Here is a 27,139-nt window from a genome sequence, read left to right as displayed (position 1 = left end):
GTATACAATTATATTTACCTGCACGCCCATTGTCTATGGATTCTTCCATTGTATAACTGCAGAATTGAGTAATTAAGATGGTAACCATGTGGCCTGCAAAGACTAAATATTTACTCACCAGTTCTTCATCAGGGCTTGCTTACCCTTAAACATCCCTGTACCTGTAACTTACGTTATGCTGCCACTACCCTCTCATCAGCAATAATTGAAAAAAGATCTTATGTTCTAGCATTCCTCTTAAACATGGAATAAAAATAATCTTTTTACATCTTACCATTTAATGAAGTTGAAAGGCAGAAAAAAGCACGCTGAACAAAAATATTGGTGACTGATGTATGAGAAAAACTACAACTGTCTTATGCAAATAATTTTTTTGTATTAGACCTTTATGCACATCTCTTCCTTCCATTCTAATTTCTTTCCAAACTTAAATTTACCAAAAAGAATAAATATTAAGCCTCTTTTTATTCAAAATAATTTATCTTTACTAATGTACACCTATACATTCTGTGTAGTTATAGTCAGCTTGTCTTAAAAATATCATTTTATTTTCGTTTTTCCTCTTTAATGATACTTCATACAGTATTATTTTATATCCGTCAAGATGGGCCACAGAGGTGTAGTTTCAAATAGGTTTTTAGTATTGAATTTCTTTTTTTTCCTTTTTACTGTTTGATCCCCTTCACCCATTCCTGCTTCCCATTGCTCCCCTTCCCCCCATTCTACATACCTCCAGCAACCATCAGTCTCTTCTCTGTATTTGTGAACTTGGTTTTGTTATTGCTGTTTTAGATTTCACATAGAGCTCAATACAATATTTGTCTTTCTCTGTCTGAGTTATTTCATCTTGCATAGTGCTCTTGAGGTCCATGCATGTTGTTGCAAATGGCAAAATTTCATTCTTTTTTTTAAGGCTGAATAGTATTTCATTGTATAATATACACCACCCTTTCTTAATACATTCATTCATCAGTGGACATTTAGGTTGTTTCCTTATTTTGGCTATTGTGAATAATGCTGCAGTGGAAGATGGAAGTGCATATATCTCTTGGAGATCCTGATTTAAATTTTCTTGTATATATACTCAGAAAGGGACTTGCTGGATCACATGGTAGTTCTATTTTTAATTTTTTGAGGAACCTCCATAATGTTTTCAGTATTGGCTCCCCCAGTTTACATTCCCACCAATAGTGTACAGGGTTCCTTTTTCTCCACATCCTCACAAACACTTGCTACTTCTTGTCTTCTTAATGATAATCATTCTAATAGGTATGAGGTGATATCTCATTGTGTTTTTTTATTTGCTGATGATTAGTGATGTTGAGCATCTCATCTTTTCATGTACATGTTGGTTATCTGGATATTTTCTTTGGAAAAATGTCTATTCAGATCTTCTGCCCAATTTTTACATTGGATTGTATAACTAACTTATGCCAGTAATTTTTGACTCCCAGTATGTTGGAAAAGAGTGAAAAGGTAACAGAAGTTTTACTTCGAAAAGTGAATAAAGCAGATTAAAAAATGTCAGGCCTGCATAGATCTGGAAAATACGAGGAGAGAAATCTATCAATTGAAGCTGGCTTCAGAATGACATAGCTGATAGAATTAATGGTTTAAGGATTTTAAACTTACTGTCAATGTAGAGGAAAGACTGAAAATATTAAGTTGAAGTATGAAAAATAAAAAAAAATTCCACTTCTGAGAATGAAAAGTATAATTGGTTTTTAAATTTTAAAATGTTGAGGGAGTTTCCTGTCTTCTTTTGTTATTAATTTCTAGTTTAATTATATTATGGTTTGAGGTAATACTTTCTATAATGTTTTTTATGTATGTTAGGCTTTGCTTTACATGAGTGTTCCTTATATACTTAAAAAGAATGTGAATCCTGTTGTTGTTGGATTGAGTGTTTATACCATTGATTTGTATTTCTTTTGTCAGTTTTTGTTTCATGTATTATGAAGCTCTGTTAGGTGCATATACATTCAGCCCTGCTATGGCTTCTTGTTGAATTGGCCTTGTCTTATTATGTAATTCCCCTCATTATTTCTGGTAATTTTCTTTGCTCTGAAATATGCTTTTGCATTTTATGTATGATATAGCCAGTCCTTTTCTTTGGTTGGTCTTTGCATGGTGTGTATTTTCTCATTCCTTTACTTTTAGTCTTCATATATCAATATATTTGAAGTCTGTTTCTTGGAGACAGGATATTGTGTCATGGTTTAGGGTTTTTTTTTTTTTTTTTTTTTGGATCATCCTGACAGTGTCTTTGTTTTTGCATTTTAGTTAATGTAAATTTGGTATGTTTGGATTTAGGTTTACTACTTTATTCATTGGTTTCTCTTTGTTTCTTTTTTGTTCCTCTTTTCATCCCTTTCTGCCATCTTTTGGGTTATTTCAATACTTCAGTTTTCCATTTTATTATTTTTGACTGTATCTTTTTATGTAGCCTTTTTAAGTAATTACTTTAGGGGTTACACGACATGTTCTTAAGTTTTCGCTGTCTAGTTTACCCTATAATTTTGGAATGTAGAAACTAACATCTTTTACATCCTTTATCATTCATGCTATAATGTCAAGTATTCCATTGGTATACATTGAAAATTATCAGAAGATGTTCATATCTTTTGTTTTTTTTTCTTGTTTTTTTTTAATTTTATTTATTTGACAGACAGAAATCTCAAGTAGTTGGAGAGGCAGGCAGAGAGAGAGGAGGAAGCAGACTTCCCGCTGAGCAGAGAGCCCGATGTGGGGCTCGATCCCAGGACCCTGGGACCATGACCTGAGCCGAAGGCAGAGGCTTAACCCACTGAGCCACCCAGGTGCCCCCATATCTTTTGTTTTTAACCTTGAAACAAATTTAAATAATTCAGGAGAGATAAATAATCTGTTGCATTATCCAGATAAATATTTCTTTTACTCTTTATTCTTGATTCAGGTTTCTTTCTGGTATTTCCCTTCTACATGAAGAACTTTTTTGTAGCAATTCTTACAGAGACGCTCTCAGGGCCTATATATTCTTAGTTTTCTCTAATGTGAGAATGAATGTCTTTATTTTACTTTCATTCCTGCTGGTAATTTTTCTGGATAGATTATTTTAGGCTGACATTTTCTTTCTTTCAGCCATTTAAACGTGTGTGCCACTTCTGGCTTCTGTGGTTTTTGATGGGAAATCATTTATTTGAATCATACCTTTATGTGGCAGTATTTTACTTTTCTCTTGGTGCTTTTATAATAGTTTCTTTAGCTTCACTTTTTGCCAGTTTTATTATGGTATATCTGGTTGTGGATTTCTCTGTGTTTATCCTTTCTGAAGTTTTCTAAGTTTCTTGAATCTGTAGGTCTGTGTCTGTTGCAAAATGTAGGAAGTTTTCAGGCATTTATTTTCTCAAGTATTTTCAGTCCTGCACTCTTTTCTCTTATCCTTCTGTTATTGTCTCATCATTCCCTAAGCCTTTGTACATTTTATGCTCAATATTTTCTCTATTAGTATTGGATGGTTTCTATTTATCTCTTTAAGTTCCTTTGCCATCTCTATTGTGCTGTTGAATCTGTCCATTTATTTTTTAAGTTTAGTTACTGTAATTTAATTTTAATTAAATTACTTTAATTTTAGTTACTGTATTTTTAACTTTAATTTTTAAAAAGATTTTATTTTTAAAAAAATATTTTATTTATTTGACAGAGAGAGAGATCACAGGTGGGCAGAGAGGCAGGCAGAGAGAGAGGGGGAAGCAGGCTCCCCATCAAGCAGAGAGCCCAACTTGGGGCTTGATCCCAGGACCCTGATATCATGACCTGAGCCAAAGGCAGAGGCTTAACCCACTGAGCCACCTAGGCATCCCCAGAATTTTCACTTTTTTGATTGCCTGTTAACAAGATTTTCACTTTCAGTATTTGTTGCAAGAAAGTTTGTGATTGCTTATCTCAGTATTTTTTCCAGCATTTTTATAAATAGTTATTTTAAGGTCTTTATCAGATAGTTTTAAGAGCTGTCATCTTGTTGGCTTTTTTTTTTTTTTTTTTCAGTAGGCTCCATGCCCATTGTGGAGTCCAGTGCGGTGTTTGAACTCATGACCCTGATCATGACCTGAGCTGAGATCAAGAGTTGACACGACACTTAACTGACAAAGCCACCCAGGTGCCCCTTGTTGGCATTTTTCACAATTTAATTCATGTTATGCAACCTTGGCAATAATGCTACAAAAGTAATGCTGTCCCATTCTCTGTTTATCATATGTACATGTTGTCACTGTGTCTTAATACATGTGTTGTTAACTTTCATCTATTGGTTAAAGTATACCAAAGTTTGCTGCTATAAAGTTACTGCTTTTTACTTTGAATTTTATATGTATCTTGTGGGGTTATACTTTGAGATTATGCAAACATCATGTTTCTCTTCATACTTTTACTCATTGATTCTATCCATTCATGCCCCTTACCTTTCATAATGATTATGTTAGTGTTTCAAGGTTATTTAGGATTTCCATTATTCCTTCTATGTTTAATAATTGGAAATCTGAAAGGAATAGCTGTCCCTTCTCCCCATTTTATTTACTTAATCAAATATTTATTAGTATGGACTCATTGATATTTATTTCATTCTTTTGGTTATAATCTTAATGCTGTCATTTTGTTGTAATGGCTCTCAGGTTTAGCCACTGAGCTTTTCTTCATGTTGGCTCCTGTGTCCTATTGATATGCGCCCATGTTTTTTGAGCATTGTACTCCTTTCTCACAACATAGTATGTATTAGACACATCTGGTTTTTTTTTCCCACCCAACTCTAGAATCAACCATTTTTCTTAGGAATCCTGATTCCTACTGGAGATGGTTTTTAGAAAACAGTATTTGTGTACTCATTGTGTACTCTGTATTGTGTACTCAAAAACACATGTCTATGTGGTATCATTGTTTTTAGGTCCTCTCAGTCAACAAAGTATATGTTTATAATCACGTGTAGACATCCTTCTTTCTATAAGTATTCTTCTGTACATATGTGTATGTGTGGTTGTGTGTGTCTGTAAAACCATGAATTCATATTAATATGTGTGATTCCAGATAAAAGCACAGGCTTCTTTCTCTTCTAGTCTTCCCATTTTTCTTTATTGTAATTCCTTTTTATGAAAGTGAAAAACTTTATTTTCATTATTTTTGATTTATGTATGGATATATATACATACATATATATGTATGGGTGTATATATACTTGCTTGATTTTAGAATGTTATAAGTTTTTTGATTGTTTCTGTATTTGAAACAATTTCAAAATTACCAAAACATACCCCTCCAGAGAGCAAATTTCCTAATTACAGTATTTGTGTACAGTATGTCTTTAGTATTACAGTATATAGTAAAAAATACTGTTTCTAAAGTTACATAAGTCAGTTCTTTTCTTATCTGCCCAGTTAAATATGCTTATGTTACCCATTTGTTTTACAATTCAGTTGGTTATTTTTTGTATTCCATTTTGGGTTTCCTCCCATATGTTGTTTATGTTGAAATACGTATTTATATTTTGGTTATGTGAAATATTACCATGGTTCCAAATGTCAGACCTATATGAAAAGATTTATAAAGAGAAGTGTCACTCCCTTCCTCGTATTATACATAGGAAAAACATTCCTAACCACCCCCTGTATATAATCAGTTTTGGTAGTTTCTGCTTTATACTCGTTGAATTTCTTTTGCAGAAGTGAACTGATACATGCGTATTTTTGTATATCCCTTTTTTTTTTCTTACATGAAAGGTTGCAGACTATAGCTATTCTTTTGAAATTTGATCTTTCTTATTTTCCATTTACAGTATATCCTGGAAGAAGTCACTCTGTATCAGGTAATAGAGATCTTCCTCATTCTTGTTTTGTTTCGTTTTGTTTTACCTCCTTGTTGGATACACTATTGTTTAATTAACTATGTGTGTGGGCATTTAGATACTTTTCAAGGTTTTCCAATTGCAAACAAGAGTAGGTTGTTGGGAATAGCTTTGTTTATATATATTTTGTATTGTTGAAGATGTATCTATGGTGTAGACTTCTGTGAGAGTTGTTAATTGCTTTTAAAGGTGGTCTTGTTAAGTATTGCCAAATATCCCTCCAAATGATTGTACACTTAGCATTCATACCAGCAGTGTGTGAGAGAACCTATGTCCTTACAGCTTCACCAGTTGAATGTAGTTTTTTTTTTTTTAAGTTTTTATTTATTTATTTGACACAGAGAGAGCGAGCATAAGCAGGGAGAGCAGCAGACAGAGGGAGAGGGAGAAGCAGCCTCCCCACTGAGCAAGGAGCCGGATGTGGGGCTCTGTTCCAGAACACTGGTATCATGATCTGGGCCGAAGGCAGATGCTTAATCGACTGAGCCACCCAGGTACCCCTGAATGTAGTTTTAAACAATGAAAGATTTTACCAAACATGATACATTTTTTGCATTTAACAATAAACAGTGGTCATGCGTATATACATATGCATACACAATGCATAGATACATACCTACGCATGTATTTGCAATGGCTGAACCTTTTCCCCCCATATGTGTGTACCATATTTAAACAAGCCTCTGCTTTTTTACTTAAAGATTTTATTTATTTGAGAGAGAGAGGGAGAGAAGAGGAGCAGGGGTTGGGGGTGGAGAGAGTGGGACAAGCAGACTCCTGGTGAGCCTGGAGCCCGACGTGGTGCATGTTCCCTGGACCCTGGCACCCCCAGCCTCTCATTGTTGGGTCCATAATCAAAGGAGTGAGACCGATACAAAGCGAAGGTCAAGCAAAGCTTTATTTTGCGCCAAGCATCGAGAATCAAACCGACTGATCTGGGCTGCCTCTTACAGAGAGAGAGGCCCCTCCCTGCCTTTTATAGAGCAAAGGCCACGTGGTTGAGCCTGGCCACACACAGGTGGCCAGTGAGATTGTAATACACAGAGAAAGCTGCACAGTCATCCTAGGTCACACACGGGTGGCCAATTGAATTACAATTCACTGCATAGTAGCTATTTGAACTAGCCTATCACCTTGGTCAGAATTGGCGCCCAAAAGGCGAGGGCCCACACTCCTTGGTAGCTAGGGAGACAGTATGCACGCCCCACTGATTGGATGTCTCCACCTGGCCCGACTCATCTCTGCATGCAGGCTCTGTTATCTCTACCTGACCTGACCCACCCTTGTATTTGGGCTCTGTTATCTGGGACTGGTTGACCATATTTTACTGTTTCCTGGACTTGCTTTTAAGTAGGTTCCCCTGAGGAGGGGGCAGGGTCAGTTTAAGTTTTACTGCATAAACAACAAAATCACTGTTTAACTGGATGGAATCCTGTGGCTAAATAGGTCCTTACATCCTAATGAAACTTTTAGTTTTTTCACGATTACATACAGTGGCGTGAATAATTTCATAGTGGTTGTATTTTGTGTTTTTGTTGGAGTCATGTCTAAAATCACTTTCTTTCATCAGTGTTTTAGTTTTTCGAGTACACTCTTGTACCTCTTCACTTAGGTTTATTTGTAGGTATCTTATGGTTTTGGTGCAATTTTAAATGGGATTGATTCCTTGATTTTCCTTTCTGCTGCTTCATTATTGGTGTACAGAAGTGGAACAGATTTCTGTATGTTGATTTTATATCCCGCATATGTCAGTTTTAGCAATTTTTTGGTGGAGTCTTTTGGGTTTTCTGTATGGAGTATCATGTCTTCTGCAAATAGTCAAAGTTTGACTTCTTTCTTGCCTGTTTGGGTGCCTTTTCTTTTTGTTGTCTCATTGCTATGGCTAGGACTTCCAATACTGTGTTAAATAACAGTCATAAGAGTGGACATCTGTGTCTTTATCCAGACCATAGACGAAGAGCTCTCAGTTTTTGCCCGTTGAAAATGGGCTTTTTGTATATGGATTTTATTATGTTGAGGTATGTTCCTTCTGTCTCTACTTTGTTGAGAGTTTTTATCATGAGTGGATCTTGTGCTTTGTCAGATGCTTTTTTCTGCATCTATTGAGAGGATCATATGGTCTCATCCTTTTTCTTTTTTTTTTTTTTTAAGATTTTATTTATTTGACAGAGACCAGCGAGAGAGGGAACACAAGCAGGGGGAGTGGAAGAGGGAGAAGCAGGCCTCCCGCAGAGCAGGGTGCCTGACGTGGGGCTCGATTCCAGGACCCTGGGATCATGACCTGAGCCGAAGGCAGTTGCTTAACAACTGAGCCACCCAGGCGACCCCTTTTTTCTTTTATTAATGTAGTGTGTCATGTTGATTTGCAAATATTGAATGACTGTTGTTGCAGCCCCCAAATAAATCCCACTTGATCATGGTGAAACCATTCTTTCATTCTTTTCATGTATTGTTGGATTTGATTTGCTGGTATTTTGTCGAGAATTTTTGCATCCATGTTCATCAGGAATATTGGCTTGTATTTTTCGTTTTTTTTTTAAGATTTTATTTATTTATTTGACAGACAGAGATCACAAGCAGGCAGAGAGGCAGACAGAGAGAGAGGAGGAAGCAGGCTCCCTGCCAAGCAGAGAGCCCGATGTGGGGCTCGAACCCAGGATCCTGGGATCATGACCTGAGCTGAAGGCAAAGGCTTTAACCCACTGAGCCACCCAGGCGCCCCTATTTTTCGTTTTTAGTAGAGTCTTTGTCTGGTTTTGGAATCAAGATAATACTGGCCTCATAGGATGAGTTTGGAAGTTTGCTTTTCATTTTTATTTTTTGTAACAGCTTCAGAAGAATTAATTCCACGCTCAATAGAATTCCCTTGGGAAGCCATCTGGCCCTGGACTTTTATTTGTTGGGAGATTTTTTGATTACTGATTCAGTTTCTTTACTGGTTATTGATCAAGTGTTCTATTTCTTCCTGTTTCAGTTTTGGTTGTTTATATGTTTCTAAGAATTTATCCATTTCTTCCTTATTGTTCAGTTTGTTGACATTTAATTTTTCATAATATTCTCTTATAATTGTTCGGATTTCTGTGGTGTTGGTGTTCTTTCTCATCTTTCACTTGTGATTTTATTTATTTGGGTCCTTTCTCCTTTTTTTGGTAAGTCTGGTTTAGGGGTTTGTCAATTTTCTTTAAAGATTTTATTTGATTATTTGACAAACAGAGATCAAAAGTGGGCGGAGAGGCAGGCAGAGAGAGAGGTGGAAGCAGGCTACCCGATGAGCAGTGAGCTTGATGCGGGGCTCAGTCCCAGGACCCCGAGATCATGACCTGAGCCGAAGGCAGAGGCTTAACCCACTGTGCCACCCAGGTGCCCCTAATTTTTAAAATATTTTTAAAGAAACAGCTCCTGGTTTCATTCATCTGTTCTGGGTTTTTTTTGTTTGTTTGTTTTAGTATCGTTTATTTCTGCTCTAATTTTTATTATTTCCCTTTTTCTGAGGACTGTACGCTTTCTTTGTTGTTCTTTTTCTACCTCCTTTAGGTTAGGTTGTGTATTTGAGATTTTTCTAACCTTAGGTTAGGTTGTGTATTTGAGATTTTTCTAACCTTAGGTTAGGTTGTGTATTTGAGATTTTTCTTGGTTCTTGAGATACGCCTGTGTTGCTGTATACTTTCCTCTTCTGATGGCTTTTGCTGCTTCCCAAAGGCTTTAGACCATTGTGTTTTCATTTTCATTTGTTTCCATGTATTTTTTAATTTCTTCGTTAATTTCCTGGTTGACCAACTTATGATGTTTAACCTCCATGTATTTGTGGTCTTCCCAAATTTTTTCTTGTGCTTGACTTCAATTTTCATAGTGTTGTGGTGGGAAAAGATGCATTGTCTATTGAGGCCTGGTTTGTGACCTAATATGTGATCTATTCTGCAGAACGTCTTATGTTTACTTGAAAAGAATGTGTATTCTGCTTTGGGATAAAATGTTCTGAATATATCTACTAAGTCCATCTGGTCCAATTTGTCATTCAAAGCCTTTGTTTCCTTATTGATTTTCTGCTTAGATGATCCGTGCATTGATATAAGTGGGATATTAAAGTCCCCTAGTCTTTGCTGTATTTTTAGCCATGCGTTCCTTATGTTGGTTATTAATTGTATATATTTGTGTGCTCCCAAGTTGGCAGCAGAAATACTTACGATTATTAGATCTTCTTATATGAATTGTTCCCTTTATTATGATACTGTGTCCTTCTTCATCTCTTGTTACAGTGTTTGGTTTAAAAATCTAGTTTTTCTGGTTTAAGTATTGCTACTCCAGGTTGCTTTTGACATTCATTGCATGGTAAGTATTTCTCCATTCACTCACTTTCAATCTGCAAGTGTATTTAGGTCTAAAATGAGTCCATTGTAGGCATCGTACAGATAGGTCTTGTTTCTTTTATCCTCTCTGATACCCTGTGTCTTTTAATTGCCATATTTAGTCCATTTACATTCAAAGTAGTTATTGATAGATATGAATTTAGTGCCATTTTATTACTTGTTTTATCATTGTTTCTGGAGATTTTCTCTGTTCCTTTCTAGTCTTTGTCACTTCTGCTCTTTCTTTCCCATCCAAAGAGTCTCCTTTAATATTTCTTGCAGGGCTGGTTTAGTGGTCATGAACTCTAGTTTTTGTTTGGGAATTTTTCTCCTTCTATTCTGAAAGATAGCCTTGCCCGATAAAGTATTGCTGGCTTCAGATATTTCCCATTCAACACGTTGAGTATATCATGCCACTCTTTTTTGGCTTGCCAAGTTTCTATGGAGAGATCTGCAGTTAATTTTATGGGTCTTAGTTTGTAAGTTAGTGACTTCTTTTGTCATGCTTTTAGAATTTTTCCTTTATCAGTATATATTTTTTAAAGATTTTATTTATTTGACAGAGATCACAATTTTATTTATTTGACAGACAGACAGAAATCACAAGTAGGCGGAGAGGCAGACAGAGAGAGAGGAGGAAGCAGGCTCCCTGCTGAGCAGAGAGCCCGATGTGGGCCTCGATCCCAGGACCCTGGGATCATGACCTGAGCTGAAGCTGAGGCTTTAACCCACTAAGCCACCCAGGCGCCCTATCGGTATATTTTTCAAATGTAACAATAATATGTCTTGTTACTAGCTTCTTTTTTTGATTTTGGTGGGAGTTCTCTGAGCTTCCTGGATTTGGATGTCCGCTTCTTCCATCCTTGTCATCATTACATCCAGTCAGTTTCAAATCTCAGTTACTGTGTTTCTCATTTCTGCCTGATTGTTTTTTTAACTCTCCTCTTTGTGGTAAAGATCTCCCTGATGTCTTTCACGCTTTTCTCAAGCCCAGGAACTTTACGATTGTTGTTTTAAATTCTCCATCAGGCATATTATTTATATCTGTTTCGATTAGATCTTTGTGATCTTTTCTTGTTTTCTTTTGGTATGAATTCCTCCTTTTGGGCACTTTGACTCCAGCTCTGTCTTATGTGTGTTAGAAAACTCTGTTATGTTTCCTGCTCCTGAGAATGATGGCTTTATGAAGAAGAGGTCAGGTAGTGTTACAGGGCTTGGCACTTCAGCGAATGTCTGTGGTGTGTACTGCATGCACTCTGGTCTCCCTCCTCCCTCATGCAGCACTCTGCCACACTCTTGGGTCAGTCATCTGCAGAGGTCCTCCTTGCCTGCAGTGGGCAGTGTTTGGCTCTTGGCCAGAATGTGGTGAGTTTTAGACAGGGGTGCTCTGGTCTCTTTGTTACATGAGAACTGATACTACTTCCATTAGAACTGAAGCCTTGCAGAACAGAACTCTGTGGTCAGGGGATGCCTGGGTGACTCAGTCACGTGTCTGCCTTTGGCTCAGGTCTTGATCGCAGGGTTCTGGGATCGAGCCCTGCATCAGGCTCCTTGCTTGACAGGGAGCCTACTTCTCCCTCTTCCTCTACACACCCCAACACCCCCCACCCCCAGCGCTTGCTCTTGCGTGCTCTTTCTCTTAAATCTTAAAAAAAAAAAGAGGAAGAACTCTATGGTCTGTAGACGTGGTGCATGCAGGGCTTTCTGCTGGTCTTCTGGGGAAGGGGCCTGCTGTGCTTTTCCTTATGTACATTTGCTGGAGTCAAGCATTAGCAGCAGAGTGTTCCGGGGGTGGGGGGAGTGGGGGAGGTCACGGAGCCAGGCAGCCAGTGTTGGCGCTGTGCTGTTTACTGAAGTTCGTTTGTGCTGAGAGGCAGTGGAGGGAGATGGCACCAGCTATTCCTTTTTTTCCCGGAGAGGGAGTCTGCTTGGTGCTCTCAGGGAAGCACTCTCAGAACAGTGAAAAATTTCCCCTCATGTGTCCCATGTGTTAATTCAGATCAGTTTTCATACTGTCTCCAGGTTGCTTGTCTTCTTGGAGTAGTTTATTGCACTTTGGGCTGTATCCCAGCCAAACTTGCTGGCTTTTTAACAGCCAAACTTTAGGGACTAGGTGTGCTGGGGACCTGCGATGGTCTTTTGGGATAGGGTCTCACTCCACTAGAACTAATGCAGGTTTGATCAAGAAGGGCAGTCACGCCAGAGTGCAGGGGTGTGGGATTTGGACCAAAGTAGGCTGAACAGCCAGTTTCTGATTTATCCACCCTCAGCCCTTGTCTCTGTGCCTGTGCTGAGGGACAGGGGAAGGAAATGGCGGCTCTTGCACTTTCGTCCGTTCTGTCCCTGGAGAGGCAAAGCCACTTCTCACAGATAACGCTCCAGAAGTGTGAACAGTCTGTCCCCATGTGCCATAGGCAGTCCTCAGATGGTGTTGTCTGCCTCGGGTTGCTTGTGTGCCTTCTCTCTAGGAGTAGGGCAGTGCCCCCAGGTCTCTATCCCAGCCAAACTTGTGGACCTCTAAAACTCAAGGCTTTAAGTCCTGCTTGTTACAAAAATTCATGAAAATCAGCCTCTCTGGTTTTCCCAGCCAGTGGCTTTGGAGAAGTGTTTTCGTGCATACCATTCTCTCTCACCTTTCTGAGACCAGGGCTCCCTCCCTGGCACAGCACCCACAAGTCCATTTCTCCCCCAGAGCACCTCTCAACATTTCCCAACTTCCTTGATGTGGCCTCTTCTCTCCCTCTAGTTGTACAGTTTGTTCTGACAGTTCCCAGGTTGATTTCTTGGGTATTTAGAATGTTTGTAGGGTCCTCCTACAATGCCGCCATCTTAGCTCTTTTTATTTTTTCCCAGTTTTCATATTTTAAAAAAATAATTGCCAATTTGGTGAAGAATGGCATCCCAGTGTTTTTTAAATTTGTATTTTTAAAAACTTTGAGTAAGTTTAAAATTTTTCTCAATTTTAAGTATCATTTTTATAGGCTTTTCTTTCTTTCTTTCTTTTTTTTTTTTTAAAGATTTTATTTATTTGACAGAGACACAGTGAGAGAGGGAACACAAGCAGGGGTTGGAGGAGAGGGAGTAGCAGGGACAACATGGCACTCCATCCCAGGACCTTGAGATGGGATCGTGACCTGAGCCGAAGGCAGATGCTTAACGACTGAACCACCCAGTCTCCCCTTCATAGGCTTTTCTTTTGCAAGTAGTTAATACCCTTTTTTCCTGTTTATCTTTTAGATTTTTGATAATTTCTCTGCAATTTTAAAGAATTCTTTATTTAATGGACTGTAGCCCTATGTGAAGATAAATTGCAAATATTTTCCCTGAGTTTGTTAGTTCCCTTCTTCCTTTTTTTTTCAACTTAGATGATGTAGGAAAGATGTTAGGGTTCGAAGCTGACGGCCAAGAAGGAATTCTTGAGACGTCTTCGGTACAAAAAAGTGATGTTATTAAAGCATGGGGACAAGACCTGTGGGCAGAAAAAGCTGCACAGGGGTCATGAGGAGTGGCCCATTACATACTTTCAAGTTGGAAGGAGTTTAGGGATACTGTAAATATCTAAGGAATTTGGAAGCAAGGTTTCCAGGACCTTGAGGGGGCTAGCTATTGTTGGGAAAAGGTCATTTATTACCACCTAATAAAACCTTAGTCATGAGATCCTGCAGATGTATATCTGTGGGCCAAAACTTGGGGGAAGATAGCCAACCTGTATCTTGTGGGGCGGGGCGGGGGGATTAGAGATAAAGAAAGTTTCCAAAGGAATTTTTATAAGTTAAAGTAGACTTACAGGTTTGGGGGGTGGGGTCAGGTTAGGATTGCCTTTTGCCCTCTGTAAAGTATTAACTTCGAGGCAGTTGAGTCCTTAGAGGAATGTCACTCTGCCTGTTTCAGGGACTTGTCAGTGGGCTGTAGCTAGTAAGGAAATTAATAATTTTTCTTTGCCTTTGTTTCCCGAAAACATCAAGATATAATTTATAAATAAATTAAAATTGATAGTACCTTAGTTTATTTTTCACTTGTTGGAAGGACTTTTTGGTTGTCTCCAGGTTTTAGTGGTACAATAGAGCTTCTGAATATTTCATACCAATTTTGGTATGGATATGTATTTTTAGTTTTGTCTTGGGTAAATAAATACCTAGGAGTAGGTTTATTGGGTCATACTGTAAGAGTATAATTAACCTTACAAGAGACTGCCAAATAGTTTTCCAAAAAAGCTTTACTGTTTTACATTCCCACCTGAAATGTATGCATTTCCAAATGTTCTACACTCTCAACAGCATTTCATAGTGTTTTTAAAAAAGCCATTCTAATAAGTGTTTAGTAGTATTTTGTCATTTTAATTTGCATTTCCCCAGTAATTATGATGTTGAATACTTTTTCATATGCTGTTTTGCATTTACATCTTTCATGAAATGTCTGGTCAAATTTTTGTTCATGTTTAATTGGGTTGCTTAGGATTGACATAGAATGTTTCTTCATATTTTCTAGGTATAATGCCTTTGTCAGATGTATGTATTTTGAATATATCCTCCCATTCTCTGGAATGCCTTTGGTTTTCTTAAGGATGTCATTAAAATATGAGAAGTTTTTTTAACTTTTTGTTTTTGTTTTTAAAGATTTCATCCATTTATTTGTTGGATAGAAAGAGCACAGGCAGAGGGAGAAGCAGGCTCCTTGTTGAGCAAGGAGCCTGACACAGGACTTGATTGCTCCCAAGACCCTGGGATCATGACCTAAGCCGAAGGCAGATGCTTAACCAACTTAGCCACCTAGGCATCCCAAAGATCAGAAGTTGTTTTTTTTGTTCTGTTCTGTTTTGTTTTGTTTTATATTTTATTTATTTATTTGACAGACGGAGATCACAAGTAGGCAGAGACGTAGGCAGAGAGAGAGGAGGGGAAGCAGGCTCCTTGTTGAGCAGAGAGCCTGATGTGGGGCTCGATCCCAGGACCCTGGGAACATGACCTGAGCCGAAGGCAGAGGCTTTAACCCACTCAGCCACTCAGGTGCCCTAAAGATCAGAAATTTTTTGATGAAATCCATTTCATAACTTTTTTTTCTCATATGGTATGTACTTTTTTTTTTGTTTCAAGTTTTTATTTAAATTCTAGTTAGTTAACATATAGTGTAATATTGGTTTCAGGAGTAGAATTTAGTGATTCTTCACTTACATATAACACCCAGTGCTAATCACAGCAAGTGCCTTCCTTAATACCCGTTGCTCATTTAGCCCATCCCCCGTCCACCTCCCCTCCAGGAACTCTGTTCTCTGTAGTCAGGAGTTCCTTATGGTTTGCCTCCCTATCTTTTTTTTTCTTCCTTCCCCTATGATCATCTGTTTTGTTTCTTAAATTCCATATATGAGTGAAATCATGGTATTCGTCTTTCTCTGACTGACTTATTTTGCTTACACTCTGGCTTCTTAATGTTGTTGCAAATGGCAAGATTTCTTGCTTTTTTGATGGCTCAGTAATATCCTATTGTATATATTTACCACATTTTCTTTACCCATCAGTCGATGGACATTTGGGCTCTTTTCCTAATTTAGCTCTTGCTGATAATGCTGCTGTAAACATCAGGATGCATATATCCCTTCGAATCAGTATTCTTGTATTCTTTGTGTAAATACCTGGTAATGTAATTGCTGGATTGTAGGGTAGTTCTATTTTTAACTTTCTGAGGAACCTCTGTACTATTTTCCAGAGTGTCTGCACTAGTTTGCATTCCTAACAACAGCGTGAGAGGGTTCCCCTTTCTCCACCTTGTGAGGTGGTAATCTCATTGTAGTTTTTATTTGTATTTTCCCTGATGGTGAGTGATGTTGAGCATCTTTTCATGTGTCTGTTGTTCATCTGTATGTCTTCTTTGGAAAAATGTCTATCCATGTCTTCTGTCCATTTAACTGGATTATTTGTCTTTTGGGTTTTGACTTTATAAGTTCTTTATAGATTTTGGATACTAACCTTTTGTGAGATATATCATTTGCAGGTATCTTCTCCCATGCCGTATGTTGCCTTTTGGTTTTTTTGATTGTTTCTTTTACTGTGTAGAAGCTTTTTATTTTAATGAAGAACCAGTAGTTCATTTTTCCTTTTTTTCCCTGTTTACAGAGACTTGTCTTGTAAGAAGTTCTAAGACCAGTGTCAGAGAGGTCTCTGCCTGTGTTCTCCTCTAGAATTTTAATGGTTCCTCATCTCACGTTTAGGTCTTTAATCCATTTTGAATTTACTTCCGTGTATGGTGTTGGGACTAGAAAGTGTTACAGTTTCATTCTTCTGCATGTTGCTGTCCAGTTTTTCCAACACAATTTGTTGAAAAGAGGTGTTTTTCCCAATGGATATTCTTTCCTGCTTTGTCAAAGATTAGTTGACCATACAGTTGTGGGTCCATGTTTTTTATCTAATGCATATTTTCCTTTGCCAAAGTAGAAAAAATACTCTGTTTTCTTCTTTTATCATTTCACTTCTTACATTCAGATCTTTAAATCTATTAATTAAAGTTAATTTAATTAAATTAATTTTATTTATGGAATAGCTTTAGACTTACAGAAAAGTTGAGCAGCTAGTACAGAGAGTTCCCATACTACTCCCTCCCCATCATACAGTTTACCCATCTTGCATTAGTGTGGTTCATTTAAGTAAATGGATTTAGTCATTATTGTTAAGTATCATCTATAGTTTATATTAAGGTTCACTCTTTATGTCCTGCAATTCTAAGAGTTTTGACAAATGCATGATGTCATGTATCTAACATTACAGTATTATACAGAATAGTTTACCTTATGCACCATCTCTCCATTCGTTCCTTTCACCTGCCTCCCTGAAGTCCGTGGCAACCAGTGATCTTTTATTGTCTGTGGTTTTTCCTTTTCCAGTGATCTTTCATTGTCTCTGAGGTTTTTCCTTTTCCATGTTCTGTAGTCTGAATTATATAGTATATAGCCTTTTTAGATTGGCTTCTTTTACTTAGCAGTGTTCTTTTAAGAACCCTCCATGTCTTTTCATGGTTTGATAGCTCATTTCTTTTTAGTGGAGAATAATAATTCAGTGTCTGGATGTACCATAGTTTACTTACCATGCACCTACTGAAGAACAGCATCTTAGTTGCTTCTAATTTTTGACAATTGATGTATTGTTAAGTAAACCCATATCTTTATAAATCAAGCTGCTATAAATATCCTTTTGCAGGTTGTGTAGACATAAATTTTCAGTTCTAATACCAAACTGTCTCCTGTACTGGCTGTGGTATTTTGCATTGTCACTAGTAATGAATGAGAGTTGCTCTTTGTCTTTGCTGGCATTTGATATTACCAATTTTGTTTCATTTTTTGTTTTTGCTTTTTAAAAATATTTTAGCTATTTTTTTTTTTAAGCTATTCTGATAGGTGTGTAGTGGTATTTCATTGTTGTTTTAGTTTGCAGTTCTCTTAAGATATATGTTCATCTTCTTATCTCCTTATTTTCTTTGGGTCACTGTTCAGGTGTTTTGCTTATTTTTTGGACTAGGTTTCTTGTTTCCATATTGTTGAGTTTTAAAAGAGTTCTTTCTGTGGGGTCTCCTGGGTGGCTTGGTCATTAAGTGTCTGTCTTGGGCTCAGGTTGTGATCTGGGATCCTGGGATCGAGCTCTGTGTTGGGCTCCCTGCTCAGCAAGGAGTCTGCTTCTTCCTCTGCCCCTCCCCCCGTTCATGCTCTCTCTCACTCTTGATCCTACTATCTCTTTCTCTTGAATAAAGAAATACAACCTTTATTAAAAAAAAAAGTTCTTTGTATATTTTGGTTACACATCCTTTATCAGATAGTGTTTTGCAAAATCATCTCTTAGTCTCTTCATTTTCCTTATACTGTCTTGTACAGAGCATGCAACTTATTTTAGTTTAACTTAATCAGTTATTTCTTTCATGGATCATGGTTTTGGTGTTATATGTAAATTGTACTTAAAGGAAATATTTAAGACAATTTTGGTATAATTGGGGGAGGGTCAAGGGTCATAAAGGAGGGGTGGTTTCTGCACTTGATTTGAACTAGTAAAAGGTTGATAGTAGACTTTGGTAATGTGTGTGTATATATATATATGCATGTAAAAAAATAGAAAACTAAGAAAACAAAGGGAAAATAAAATGGCAGAGGCTAGCTTTAATATATTGACAATTACATTAGATTTCAGTGGTCTCAGTGCACTTAAGAAAAAGACAAGAGACTGTCAGAGTAGAGTAATAGCTATGACCCAATTATATGTGTTAATAAGAAACTGACTTCAATATGATTATGTAGGCAGATTGAAGGTAGAGTTGTAGTCAGAGATACGCCATGCAAACCTCAAAGGAAAGCAGTAGTGACTTTTTTTTTAGATTTTATTTTACTTATTTTTATTTTTTAAATTTTTTTTATAGATTTTATTTTTAAGGAATCTTTACAGCCAATATGGGGCTTGAACTTACAACCCCAGGATTAAGAGTCAGATTCTGTAGGTGACTGATCTAGTCAGGCACCCCAGTAGTGACTATTTTAATATCAGATAAACTAGGCTTTAGACAAAAATATATTTTATATATGATACATTAATATATTGATATATATTAATGTATAGATTTTAAAGAGGAGGGCACTTTGTAATGATAAAATTCCACTTATATGGCAGTCCTAGGGCCCCTGGGTGGCTTAGTTAAGTGTCTGATTCTTGAATTCTACTCAGATCACCATCTCAGTCGTGAGATTGAGCCCCATATCAGGCTTTTCCCTCAGTGCAGCGTTTGCTTAAGATTCTCTACCTCTCCCTCTGCCCCTCCTCCTCCACTCTCCTACTTGGATTCTCTCTCAAAAAAAAAAAAAAAAAAAAAAAAGATACAGCAGTTCTGAAGTGCATGTACCAAACAGTGGAATTGTAAGACTCAGCAGTCTTCACAATTGGTAGAACAATGAGACAGAATATCAGTATGTGTGTAGAAGAATTCAACAGTGGGGCACCTGGGTGGGTGACTTGGTTAAGTGTCTGCCTTTGGCTCAGGTCATGATCCCAGAGTCCCAGGATCAAGCCCCGCATCAGTCTCCCTGCTCATCTGAGAGCCTGCTTCTCCCTCTCCCTCTGCCTGCTACTCCCCTTGCTTATACTCTCTCTGTCAAGTAAATAAAATCTTAAAAAAAAAAAAAAAAAGTACAGTAAGCCAACAAGATTTAATTGGCATTTATAATTGGCCATATATTTAATTGGCATTATACACATCATACAACAACTGAAGAATACATATTAATTATTTTTAATTACTAGGGTTTATTTTTTAGTTTTATGTTTACGGAAAAATTGAGAAAATACAGTTTCCATATATTCTCTCAAAACACCCCCCCCAATAAAACCAGTTTCCTTTATTATTGCTATCTTGTATTTGTATGGTACATTTATTACAATTGAGCCAATATTGATATATTATTAACTAAGATCTATAGTTTACATTGGGGTTCACTCTGCTTTATATATTTGTTTTTGATAAATTTAAAATTATATGCATTCACCATTACAGAATCCTACAAAGTAGTTACACTGCCCTAAAAATCCCCTGTACTCCCACCTTTTCATCCATCCCACCCTTCAAACTCCTGACGACTACTGATATTTTTTACTGTGTTCATTGTTGTGCCTTTACCAGAATGTCATACAGTTGGATTCATACATTATATAGCCTTTTCACTTTACTTCTTTCATGTAGCAATATGTATTAAAGTTCCTCTGTGCCTCTTGAGTTGATAGCTCATTTTTTTTGTTGCTGAATAATAAATACATACAATTTTATAGTGTTTTCTGTGCTGTTCAGAAGATTTAGGGGTGCCTGGGAGGCTCAGTTGGCTAAGTATCTGACTTGGTTTTGTCTCAGGTTGTGATCTCGGGTTATGAGATTGAGCCAACATTGGGCCCCATGCTTAGTGTGGAGTCTGCATGAGTCTCCCCCCCACCGCCCCCCCGCTGCTTGCACAGGCTCACTCGCACTCTCTCAAATTAAAAAAGAGGTTTACCAACATAGACCAAACTAGCCGTGAAACAAACCTCACCAAATTTAAAATAACTGAAATCATACAGAGTATATACTGACTATAATAGATTCAAACTAAAAATTAAAAGCAAAAATAAGGACCTCTAACTAGTTGGATATTAAACAACTCTTAAATAATCTGTGGGTCAAAGTTAAAGTCTCAAGGGGGAATTTTAAATATATGCATATATATGTTTATATATCTGAAAGGACATGTAAGCATAGCTATCAAAATATGTGAGACAAAGTATTAAAGCATCGTATGGAGAAGAATTTATACCACTAAGTACTTTCTTTTTCTTTTTCTTTTTTTTTAGAAATGAGAAAAGGTATCAATTCTATAATCAACTTCCCACTTCAAGAAACTAAAAAAGAAAAAAAAAAAGCATAATTAACCCCAAACCAGCTAAAGGAAGGAAATAATAAGGTAAGAAATTAATGAATTTGGGGTGTCTGGATGACTCAGTAGGTTAAGCATCAGCCTTCAGCTTAGGTCATGATCTTGGGGTCCCAGGATCTCCTGTCCCTCCTGCTTGTGCTTTATCTCTGTCAAATAAATAAATAAAATCTTTTTAAAAAAGATAAAACTTATATGAAAAAGCAAAGGCCCTAGAATAGCTGAAACAATCTTGAAAAAAACTGAATTGGTAGAATCATTCTATCTCTTATTAGTGTCTACTACATATCTAGAATAATCAAGACAGTGTTACGCTGGTAGAGGGATAGACACATACTTACCAGTATGACAAAGTCAAGAACTGAGAAATAGACACAGTTATGCCCACCTGATTTTGACAAATGCAGAAAAACAGTTGAGTAGGGAAAGAGCCTTTTCAACAATGGTCCTTGAGCAGCTGGACATCCATAGGGGGAAAAAAGACTCTTGACCTGAGTTTCACACTTTGTATAAAAATGAACAGAAAACAAACTCTAGACTTCAATATAAAACGTAAAACTTAAAACTATAAAACTTCTAGAAGAAAACAGGAGAAAATCCTCAGAATCTTGGGGTAGAAAAGGAGTTCATATACTTTTTTTTTTTTAAGGTTTTTATTTTTTTGACAGAGAGAGAGCACAAGTAGGCAGAGCATCAGGCATAGGGAGAGGGAGAAGCAGACTCTCCACGGAGCCGGAGCCTGATGTGGGGCTCAATCCTAGGGCCCTGGGATCATGACCTGAGCCTAAGGCAGCTACTCAACTGACCAAGCCACCCAGGGGCCCCAGGAGTTCATATATTTCAAAAGCATGACCTGTAAAAGGAAAAATTGATTAATTAAAACTCATGAAAACTAAAAACTCTTATTCTGCTAAAGATTGGTAAGAGCATGTAAAGAGAAGCTACAGAGTGGCAAGAATTTATTTGTGAACTGTGAATCTTTCATGTAAATACTAGTATTATTTAGTTACAAATACATAAAAATCTAGAAACCAAATAGTAAAAAAACCAGCCCATCAATCCAATTAGAACATGGACAAAAGACATGAAGGATTATTTTAAGGAAAAGGTTAAGCAGATGGCACATTAGAAAAGGAAGAGCTGTTCAACATCATTAGCCATTTTTATTTATTTACTTATTTAAGATTTTATTTATTTATTTGACAGAGAGAACACAAGTAGGCAGAGAGACAGACAGAGAGAGAGGGAATCAGGCTCCCCGCTGAGCAGAGAGCCTGATGCAGGGCTCGATCCCAGGACTCTGAGATCATGACCTGAGCTGAAGGCAGAGGCTTTAACCCACTGAGCCACCCAGGCACCCCCATTAGCCATTTTAAAAATGCAGATGAAAACATGAACAAATTGATTAAATAATAAAATGAAAAATAGTGGTAACATCAAGAATGCAGAGAATCTGGATTACTCATGTTTTTGATGGGAATGTAAAATGGTATAGCTATTCTGGAAAAGTTTAGCAGTTTCTTATTAAACATACAACTACTGTATAATCCAGCAGTTACACCCTTGATTATAAAAAATAAATCCCAGAGAAATGAAAATTTATGTTCACACAAAAACCTGTGTATGAATGTTCATAGCATCTTATTCATAATAGTAACAGTGTAGAAATTCCAAGATGTCTTTTATTTTTAATTTTTTTTAATTCTTTCAGTTTTTAGATTTTATTTTATTTATTTATTTATTTTTTTTAAATTTTATTTATTTATTTGACAGAGAGAAATCACAAGAGAGGCAGGCAGAGAGAGAGGAAGGGAAGCAGGCTCCCCGCTGAGCAGAGAGCCCGATGCGGGACTCGATCCCAGGACCCTGAGATCATGACCTGAGCTGAAGGCAGCGGCTTAACCCACTGAGCCACCCAGGCGCCCTAGATTTTATTTTTTTAAGAGAGAACAAGCGTGAGTGGGGTTAGGGGAGGGGCAAAGGGGGTAGGGAGAAGCAGACTCCCCACTAAGCAGGGAGCCAGAGGATGCAAGAGTGGATCCCAGAGCCCTGGGATCATGACCTGAGCTGAAGGCATATGCTTAACCACCTGAGCCACCCAGGCACCCCCTTCTAGATGTCTTTTAATGGTTGGATGCCTTAAAGAAATTGTGGTATGTTCATTGTAAGTTGTTAATTTAACTTTTTTTTTTTTTCCCCAAGATGCATTTACTCACTTAAGAGAGACAGAGCAGGGGGAAGGGTAAAAGGAGAGAATCTCCAAGCAGACTCCCTGACAAGCATGGAACTGGCTCAGTCCCAAAACCCATGAGATCACAACCTGAATGGAAGCCAAGAGTGGGACGCCTAACTGACAGTCATCCAGGCACCCCAAATTAACATTTGTTAAGTAAAACCCTTGGGATGTTTGATGGTGAGCCCAGGTGCTATAAGAGACCACAAGGAAAATTGGAAATAGAGAAGTTCATTACTCACAGGTCCTTGAAGGTAAGTACACCGCACATCTTGAGGAGCCACATGAAGTAGTCAAGACGGTGCAGGTAGATGGCATGTCAGGACCTGGGGCACATGCCTTTGTTAGGGTTTGTAGGTAGTGCTTTGGGATTTCTGGGCTAAGACTGGATTGGTCGATTCAAGCCTAGAAATGCAAGGTTTTGGTAAGCTTTTCAGGGGTCTTATACAGGGTTGCACAAGGGAAAAGCCCTGGGAGGCAAGGGAGACTTGATCACAGCGCCATTGGAGAAGTTGTATCAGGACTAACATAGTTGTGACTGTGTAGATTGTTATCTAGGGCATGTGTTTGCATGAAGAGCAAATGTTAGTTTAAGGCCCCTTAAGGCCTGTTAGCCAAACCTAAAATGGATGCTGAGGCAGTAATATAGAGAAGCTTAGCTCAATTTTTGATATGTGTAATCACTTAGGAATAAAAAAGAATGAAGTTGATACAACAACTTGGGTAAATCTCCACAGAATTATGCCAAGTGAAAAAATCCAATTGTAGAAGGTATTATTTATATAGTATTCTGAAAATGACAGAATCATAGAAATGGAAAATAGAGTAGTGGTTATTAAGTTTCAGGGATGGGGTTGGGTTCAGAAGGGTGATGAGTTGTAAGATCACATGAAATATCTTTGTGTTAAAGAAAGTGCTCTGGGGGCACCTGGGTGGCTCAGTAGGTTAAGCCTCTGCCTTCAGCTTATATCATGATCCCTGGATCCAATCCCCGAGTCAGACTCCCTGCTCAGCAAGGAGTCTGTTATTCCTTCTCCTTCTGTCCCCTGTCCCCCACCCCCACTCATGTACTCTCTTGCCCACTCACTCTCTCAAATAAATAAAATAAAATTAAAAAAAAGTCTACATCTTGACTATCAATAAAAGTATCCTGGTGGTGGTGATATTGTAGTTTGGTTTTGTAAGCTGTTGCTGTCTGAGTAATGTGGGTAGACAGTAAAAGGGTTATCTTTGTGTTATTTCTAAGAACTGCATATGAATGTACATTTATCTTAAAATTACAGGTTTAATTATAAAAGACTCTGGTCTTGAATTACCGATTTATCAAACCTTTATAGATTTCAAGTTATCTGGACAAGGTTTCATTATATATATTTTAACTTTTTTTTAAAAGAAAACTGTTTTGTTTTTATTTTTTAAAGATTTTATTTGTCAGAGAGAGAGAGCATGCGAATGAGCACAAGCAGGGAGAGTGGCAGGCAGAGGGAGAAGTAGGCTCCCCACTGAGCAAGGAGCCCAATACAGGACTTGACCCCAGGACCCTGGCATCATGACCTGAGCCAAAGGCCAACCCTTAACTGACTGAGCCACCCGGGCATCCCAGGGCTTCATTTTCTTTTTTTTTTTTTTAAAGATTTATTTATTTATTTATTTGACACAGAGAGAGAGAGAGAGATAGGGAGAGAGAGAGAGAACACAAGTAGGCAGAGAAGCAGGCAGAGAGAGAGGGGAAAGCAGGCTCCCCACTGAGCAGAGAGCCTGATGCAGGGCTCGATCCCAGGACCCTGAGACCACGACCTGAGCTGAAGGCAGAGGCTCAACCCACTGAGTCACCCAGGCGCCCCCAGGGCTTCATTTTCAGTGCAAATATAGTATCATCTTAATGTCTGAGACTCAACTGTTTAGCCAGTTAACGTGTTTTGAACACAGCTCAAAAGTAGAATAAAACGTATTTTGAGTAAAAGAGGTACAGCAGTGTCTGCACTAGAGCTCATATTGAATTCATTTCAGTGAATCTCTCGCCTGGAACCTTGATATATAATTCTAATAAATCTGGTTTCTAGGTCCATGACGGATTTTGAAAGTAGGAGAGGAGTGATAGCATGAATACATTGATTATTACTATTAAGTGCAGCTCATAGCCTGACTGCAGGTAAGGAGGCAAATATATATAAAATAGTTTGGGACAATTTAATGTAGAGGGCGTCTAGAAAAGGTTAAGTTATAGTTACATCTTCTGTTTTGTTAGTCGGAAAAGTATGTTACACATTTTAGGATTCTCTTCTAAAGTTAAAAAAAAGTTTGCATATGCTGTAAACACTCAGCTAATTGAGAAAACTCACCTGTTCAGAAGGCACAGCTCTAGTAGTTCCTGGGAGGAGTGAGAAACCCTTATTGATTTGGAAATGAAGTGTTGTGTTTGCTTTTTTATCCCTTGTTTACGACAAAACAGATGAAATAATAGTGAAGTTGTCATTGCTTAGACTGGTGTAGATGTCAGTAGTACTGTTGGGAAGGGCAGTAAGCCATAATAGAGGAGTTGGCACATCTAGGGGGACATAACACCTGAGGTGGTGGCCAACAGTATAATACAATTTTCAGTGTGTGGGCTTTTCGAGGGAACTGCAGAGTGGAAGATATTTTCAGGATAGTACTAAGTTGTTACTTTACTTTTACTGTGTTGATATCTGCACTGGTGGTGTCAAAGCAGTGGAAAATAAATCTGCTTCTGCCTGAGTACAGAGGTACCAAATTGTACCAGTGGTCATTGTATTCTTCACCATGCACTTGTACTAAAAACAAAGGGAAAAAAAAAGTCAATTTTTCTTAAAAAATGTTTTTGAGCAATAAATGTAATAAATTATATTAAATATAATAAATTACATATAATAAATATAAATATAACTATAATAAATTATATTAAATATAGGCGCATGAGTACATGTCTTAATATTGTGTGATAAAAAGGAGAGTAAGCATGAATCACTTCTGCAAACTGAGTTATGGTGATTGCCTTGGAAAATCACCTGTAGCATCATAGAAAACTGCTATTCAATTTTTTCACTTAACAGTTTACTTAGAAGAATAACTGTTAGAGAAACTATGGTTTTTCATATTTGTCTTTTAGGCATTTTTTTTTTTAAGTAAATAAGTGAGCTTCTCCTTTCAAGGAAAACAACTGATAGTATTTGTTATACATTTAAAATTTTGGATTTCAAACAAAATTTAGAATTTTTGTGAACTTAATGTCCATCTGTGTGAGCTTTATAGTTTCACCAATACTTATAGTTAAGATTTTTGTGATAACATGAGATTTATTTATTTATATTATTTTTTTTAAAGATTTTGTTTATTTATTTGACACAGAGAGATCACAAGTAGGCAGAGAGACAGGCAGAGAGAGAGGAGGAAGCAGGCTCCCTGCAGAGCAGAGAGCCGGATGTGGGGCTCAATCCCAGGACCCTGGGATCATGACCCAAGCCAAAGGCAGATAGTTTTGCATTTTATATTTAGGTCTGTGACCGATTTTGAGTTAATTTCACATGTGGATATTCAGTTATTCAGTCACCATTTATGGGTGACACTGTTTTGTACTGAATGACTGCTGTTTTGTCAGAGATCAGTTGACTGTGTCTATGTGAGTCTCTTTCTGGGTTTAGGCTTTCTGTTCTGTTCATCTATTTGTCTATTCCTTCTGCAGTATCACAGTGTCTTGATTACTGTAACTTTATAGCAGGTCTTGAAGTCAGACAGTGTCAGTCCTACAACATTGTTATTCTTCAGTATGGCATTAGTTATGCTGGATCTTTTACTTCTCCATATAAACTCTAGAATCAGTTTGTTGATAATACGTAGAATAATTTGCTGGGATTTTGATTGGGATTACATGGAGTATGTTGAAACAAATTGGGAAGAATTGACATCGTGACAATACAGATGGTCCCCAATTTATAGTGGTTCAACTTAGATTTTTCAGCTTGATGGTAGTAGAAAGGTGATATACATTTAGTAGAAACTGTACTTCAGATTTTAAATTTTGATCTTTTCCTGAGCTAGCAATATGATACTATATGTGTGTATATATATACATATGTATAATATGTATATATATGCATATATAATATGTATATATATGCATATATAATATGTATATATATGCATATATAATATGTATATATACATCATATATATGTATATGTATGTATGTACATATGTATATATGTGTATATATATCCATTTTTTAGTTCTTTGATGTCTGTCATCTATAT

At 37.3% G+C, this 27,139-nt stretch overlaps 1 long non-coding RNA gene across 2 annotated transcripts in view; it reads left to right on the top strand.

Annotated features, from left to right (window-relative positions):
• The window catches only part of LOC123935382, a 31,878-nt gene extending 6,194 nt beyond the window's left edge, over nt 1-25,684 (top strand). Inside the window, exons 2-5 of one of the 2 annotated variants that reach the window (XR_006816897.1) lie at nt 5,804-5,833; nt 20,559-20,668; nt 22,841-23,125; nt 24,935-25,684. This is a non-coding gene — a long non-coding RNA (uncharacterized LOC123935382). Of the gene's footprint in view, nt 1-5,803; nt 5,834-20,558; nt 20,669-22,840; nt 24,035-24,934 lie in introns of those variants that run through there. The other variant, XR_006816896.1, reaches the window with a different exon arrangement.
• Nucleotides 25,685-27,139: the final 1,455 nt, after the last annotated feature.

Source organism: Meles meles, chromosome X (genome assembly GCF_922984935.1).
Source record: "Meles meles chromosome X, mMelMel3.1 paternal haplotype, whole genome shotgun sequence".
Taxonomy (NCBI): Eukaryota; Metazoa; Chordata; class Mammalia; order Carnivora; family Mustelidae; genus Meles; species Meles meles.
The sequence above is the reverse complement of the archived record's forward strand: the minus strand, read 5'-3'. Positions and strand labels throughout refer to the sequence as shown.